The sequence below is a fragment of the Phlebotomus papatasi genome, chromosome 2 (assembly GCF_024763615.1).
Source record: "Phlebotomus papatasi isolate M1 chromosome 2, Ppap_2.1, whole genome shotgun sequence".
Lineage (NCBI taxonomy): Eukaryota > Metazoa > Arthropoda > Insecta > Diptera > Psychodidae > Phlebotomus > Phlebotomus papatasi.
Window position 1 is genome coordinate 71,201,092 of NC_077223.1, and position 6,783 is coordinate 71,207,874.

Sequence of the window (6,783 nt, forward strand, 5' to 3'; positions counted from 1 at the left end):
TCTCAATCCAATGCGGCGGTGTAAATGGCCTCATAGAGTCAGAGTCATTAAAAGAGTATGATGTTCGAAGCCTGAACGCGTGCAAAGCCCCAAAGCCTTCCCCTAAATGAAAATAAATTTTATTTTCATTGAAAAGCCTTGAAAAAGCTCAGGAAAAGAAGGGGTACCATTGAATTTGGGGCGTCTTTGAAATAAGGATTCTTTATCCTATTTTGTAATGAAACTAGAACTTACCTTCAGCTCCACAAACCAATTGCGAAGCTAAATTACATTATGTGATAAAGCTTAATTCTTGTTAAGAATAGGAGAAAAAAGCCCTATTTCGAAGATGTCTCAATTCAAAAGTACCCTACTTTCCTCTATCACAAGATTTTTTTTTCACAGAGCATTGAAAATTATGATCAAAAATATTATCCTTCGATATCCCGAAATATTTAAAAATTTTAAAAGGAAATATTGCTAAATTGTGAAGTGATACACAGGTGAGAATTATATAAAATTTGTATATATTTATATTAAGTTTATAGAAAAAAATTCTCGAAAAGCACATGACCTTTTTAGATAGTATAAACTGATCTTTGGCATTTTAGAGCATTTCCGGTTTAAGAGCGGCAAAATTTCCTACGTGAATGTTCTGATAAAACACCTCAATATAGTCTTTTGAGGAGCTCATGAAAAAAAATAAAATATCTGTTTTACCACATTTGGTCACAGGTCCCCTTATCATTATTGATTGAGCTTTGATTGAGCTTGAAAGAATATTAAGTATTTTAAGTTTTAACGATAAGCTGCGGTATGATACCCTTCCATTAAAATAGAATAAGTAAATCAGTTTCTGTATTTTTTTTTAATTTCATAATAATTGAGCAAGAAACCAAAAAAGAATAAAACTAAGGGGTCACATGGGTTACTAGTATGGAATGGAGCCGTCGATATATATATATATATATATATATATATATATATATATATATATAAAGTTCTTAAGCATAAAAAGTACAATATTTGAACTATATTTTCTGAATTTTTCATTTAAAAATCTTAAAAATCCAGCCGTAGGAACTTGATTTTCGAACATCTTTTTTTAAAGTCACGATTAGTCAAAATCGATCGCTCAGTATCAGAAACGAATAACTCACAGTAGGCAAATTTTACAGAAGAGCGATTTGAAGCTGAGATTTTACATGCAGAGCATATAGGATTTTTGAGATTTAAAATCTGTATAACTTTGAAAATAATTATCTTTCAAGTATAATATTCTCAGGGAAAGTAGAGGATATAAAGAACTAATCCAAAACGCGAATAAAACGATTTTTGTGAAAAATGGAGTTTTCCGACTTATATTCTGAGTCGTCGAAATAGATTCATCAGAAGTTCAAGAAAAGAAGTAGAATATTTCCTGTTAAAAGATGTCCAAGTGCGAGTTTACCTTATTAATTAATTGGAACTATTTTGTTTTATGTTTTTTTGACTTCTGATTAGTCTTCTCTTAGTAATGACTACCGTAAAGTTAAGTTTTTTCAAAAAAGGTGTCCGAAAACCAGGTCCTAACGGGTGAATTTTTAAAAAAATTTAATGCAAAGTTTAGAAAATATTTAAATCTTATGCCTTAAGAGCATGTGCTTAAGAGCTGAACTTAAATATATTATATTTCTATTATGCTGAAAAAAAAAGTTTTATGTTGAAAAAATGTTGTTTTTAACGCTTTGTGATCCTATGTGAAAATTATGCCAAACAAAATAATGAATTTGTTTTGATATTTCCAAATCGCAAAAAATCAAATTGCAGCTCATATTAACTGTAGAAAATTAAAAAAAAAAATAAGAAAACGATCTTTTGGTTTTTCCAGTTTTTTCTCTTTAAAAAAAAATAATAGAATTTGCTTTTGAATAACTTAACTGATCACGCAGAAAGTTCTATACCATTATTGGAATGAACTTATAAGTTTTCATTCCGTACTTAAGGTTTCTACACACAATAGGACAATTTTTGTAAAAATTCCTTTTTTTTCAATTGCCTTTATCTTTGTAGGCGGAAACAATTTTTTCAAACGCAATTCTTGACGAAATTTGCTTTCAGTATGTAGGTGCCATTAAGGGCCGTAGAAATAGTGCCATTCATCAAGCCAATCTGAGACAAGAATTCTGAAAAATCACACCAGTTTTGAATCAAAGGAATTAAAAATTAAAGTAAGGTAAGGTACTCTTTAGTCGGCCGTTTAACAAGTCGGCCACTATGTGTTCTTCAAGTCGGTCGGTGGAATTATTTATTCATATTATATAATTTTGCAATAATATTCCAGGAGTTTTATAACATCATAAGGTCAATAATTGTATAAATAACACAAATGACCGAGAATACAAATGAAATTAGACACAAAACATTAAAAAAATTATTAAAAGTCAGAGGATTCAAATTTACCTTAAGCAATATTGGTCATTTTTCAGCATATTTTGATGTTCTTTATAATATTCACGACATTTTTTCACAAAGAGTTATTCGATTTATTACCTGTACAGATTACTTTAGCAGTCAAATTTTGAGTCAAACCGCAAGTTGAGAACTTTAACTAACTCACTATGCAATAAATTTATTTTCATTATTGATAAAAATATTAATTTTCTGTCTTAAATGTGAAGGTGTGAAATTTTAAAGCCATGTTCCTCAATTCGGCCGGCTAAATAAAAGAATAAAAAGAATTTTTCCCTTACAATTTTTTGTTTTCTTAAAATTACTATTCTTTAAAGGTTTTCTTTCTTTCTTTCTCAATATCCTTTTCTAGTCCGTAAAAACGTTACGGGCTTTTAAAATTTGAAAAATGGGTGGCCGACTAGAGGAACCCCAGGTGGCCGAGTAGAGAAACGCTTATATTGAAGTGGCCGAATTGAGGAACACTCTACATTTTTAAAACATTTTAATTTTTTAATAATCTAAAATTATTTTGTCTCCAAATAAAGTGTACAATCAGATGGACAAAGATCTATACTACAACTTAGGGTGAAAATTTGATCAAAACAGGCAAATTAAATGTCCTTTTACATAAGTTTTTCATAAAACCCATCCTTAAGTGGCCGACATACAGCCCCTTACCTTAATTGAGTCATGCGGTACAAGCGGTAGAATCTAGCCTTCGAACGCGCTAGCATTCGAACTTTCCATTTTATTTTAAAATAATCTTTTCCCTAAATTAAAAATTTTATTCTATTAAGTATCAGATGGCTTTAAGCCTTAAAATTTCTGGAGATTTTTTAGAGACTGTTTTCAAAAAAATTGAAAACATTCCCTCTAAACTATATTTCACTGTTCTGGAGCTTAAACGGTAAGACATATCGACTTCCAGTCTTAGATGACCCCCAATAAAAAAACAATATCTCTCGACGTCTTTTTTCCCCTCCCCATTTTTTTTATTTTCCACAATTTATGTGGTTTTTCATAATAAAAGTAGTTTTAATAATAAATATCCTAGATAGAGTCCTAGACGTTTAATAAGAGTTAATATTTGTGCGAATATATTACGGATTGAAAGGGATTGTTGTTTCAAATCGGGGATGCATAATGGGCCCAAAAGGAGGCCTGGGTGCAGCGGTTCCACAAGGAACCGCCCCCACTGTAATCTAATCTAAAATCTAATCTGAGATTGCTGTTGTGCAGCAACGGCAGCAACCGATCCAGCAGTCTGACATAATAGACATCTGCAGAACATTTTCAATTTCCTTGTTTAGGAAAAACTGAGGACTTGTGTTGTGGGTGCTACATGAGGTAAGCATAGAAACAGAAATGTACAAAATATTTTTTGGTAGGTATGTTTAGTGAAAACTAAAATTAATTTTATGAATTTCTATTCCATTTGAGCACTTGGGAAGGTCATAAAAAACATTAGAAATCTCGACACCTTCATCTTCTAACAAAAAATTAATAAAGAAAGTTATATTCATCGTATATGACACATCATTTTTGAAGTTTTTTTCTAGACTAAAAACTTTATATCAGTATGTGGAGTACTTTTTAATTATGTTGCGACTATTTTTTGTGTTCAAATAATATTATACTTTATACGAGATACAAACACAATCTAAAAATTACAGTTTCACCATTTTAAAACATTAGAAAAAAAAACAAAAGTCATTAAATAATTAGAGCTGTTAATCATCATATCTCTAGAGCAAGTAAATGTTTGTCCGTTGAAGAGAATATGTAATAAATTACTATAAAATGTGCATTCAGGTTAGCATCAAATAGAACTCCAATTAAAGAAAAGATCACGTATTCCACATAACTTATATACACATTTATATCAACTAATAATAATCTATGTTGGATCCTAGAAAATTTATATCGATTTTCTAAAAAAGGCCTTTTCACTTTCATTAGAAATTCAAAACTTTATTATTAGCTAATAGGAAAATTTTGGTAGGGGAGTGTAATGCAATTTACGCATACCAATAATTTCGGATTTTTTTTTCTTCTTAATATTTCCAGCCTATCCAACCAATACCCAAGAGATATGTAGGGGAAAGTAACCATGCTTGATACGATCCAAGCTTAATAATAACTATTTATTTTCTATATTAATCAATAGTTATGACTTATCGCAATATATTTCAATAGCTGGTGCTAAGCCTCACATTTCCTAAAAAAAATTAGGATCCTAGCTCTTTTTTCCTAGTTTCACGAAGCAAAAATCAAAAATGGGTCCAAAACTGTAATTTTGATACATGATATTTTATAAGTATTTCTTAATTAATGTCGCTTTTCAGGAAAACTACTATCATAGGCACATAGAGGGTTCATCAGTATTAATATTTATGTAAAAATATTTTTACTTGGGGACACTGTTTTTGTGGGTGGTGGCAAATTCATAAATTCTACCTGTGTCCATCCTATATTTTAAAAAGGGTCCATGAATGATAATTTAATTGTGGCAACTCTATCATTAGATGTGATTCTTTCATAATTACACCTATTGAAATCCGTCAATTTTATCGACAATTGACATAGCCTTCAACCCTGTTGCCTGAATTTTAAGGTTGCAGAGTGACATTTTCATGGACTCAAAGTAAAAAAATGGTTTTCGCTAGTGCCCTAATGTCATAAAAACACGGATTAGAAAAATTACATAAAAGTGATTTTAAAACAAATAACCAGTCATATAAACGATTTAAGCAGATAGATTAGAGTTTCGTCTAAATATTGATGTGCAATTTTTTGTATCCGGTGAAATTTCTGCAGTGAAAATTGGCCTCCGATTTGTCGAATCAATTATTATACAGGAAGGCCCCGGACCCGACTTGTATAAAAGTCGCCACTGAATTTTCCTTTTCTTCTTGAGGAAAATCTAAGGATTTCCAGGAACTATGTGAGTTAGGACTATGAACCTAATAAGTGAGACATTTTTTTGTCATAGTGGAAGAATCGCTTCGGTTTGTGTGTTAATCAGAAAAAAAATCACAAACCTTGGACATCATTTTACAGTATCAAGCATGGTCACTTTCCCCTACGTAATTTTTTATTACAATTCATGTTTCTTTGACAAGAAGTATAAAAAAAACTGTGTAAAAATGCCTAATTTTCCCTTATACGGGTTTCAGACGTAAGGGTCCAAAGAGACTCAGGCTGCTCAACAAGAACCTTTAGCCTGTAAAATTTAGTTGTAAAGATTATCCTAATCTGTCTATGAGGGCTATATCAATTAGAGGTCCATTTTCTTCAACTTTGCTGCCAAATTTTACAAGATTCTCGTGGATCCGACCGAGTCTTTAGGCCTAATAACCAAGACAGACATACTGCTTAAGCCTAGAGACAGCTTAGTGGTAAACTGATGGGAATGTAGTCGATTCAATATTTTGATTATAATTTCATTAAGACTCGGCTCTCGGCTTAAGCTGCAGATCTGTTTAGCACATAAGATATAGCCATATGGCTTAAATACTTTAATTTATCCTAAAAGATTGAATCTTAAGAACAAATAATCCTTTTGATTCTGAAAGGATCGGTTCCTATTTCGGTTCCTATTTAGGATTTCGTGACCTTCGGAAACTGTGCTAAATCTCTAGTCTGAAAGACCCATTTTACTTTTTGCAAAACCAAATTTCTTATAATTCTAAAATTACAAATCGGATGTTTGAAAGTTTTTGTTAAAAGAAAATGCGCAAAAAAATTGTTCAGAAAACACTTGACTTTCATAGTACCAGGGTGAATAAATATTTTTTGGTTGAAGGAAGAGAACGCGCTATAAATTACCCAAATACGTAATCGGATTAGCATCAAGTACTGTTCAAGTTATATGATCTTTTTTCTATATAAACATATCCTTTATTCGATTTCAAGTGACAATTCTTAAACTAAGAATCATGAGGCAAAATTCCCAAATACTTTGTACTAATATTTAACTCCTCTCTGACAATGTAACTCTAATCTGCTGCAAACTAAACTCAAGTGGAAATTCCACCTTGGCTGCAAAAAAGAGGCGCTAAAATCGTATTTAACACCCAGGAAAATTTGTCAAAACTGTTGTAAGATACTTGGAGACAATTTTATCAAGCATGAAATAAACACCAACAATACAAGTGGAATTTCATCTCAAGCACATAAAACACATTTTATTTGCATAAAAAAATAAGTTTAGAGCGTCCCATACACACATTAGCACAATTTTAATCTTACAACTATCGCATATTCAATACAGAGCGAATTTTCTTCAGTATTTTGTGCTCTTTTCCCCCCCAGCACGATGCCGATAAGTGCTTCAGGAGGTTTTCGCGTTCGGCATTTAATTATAAACCT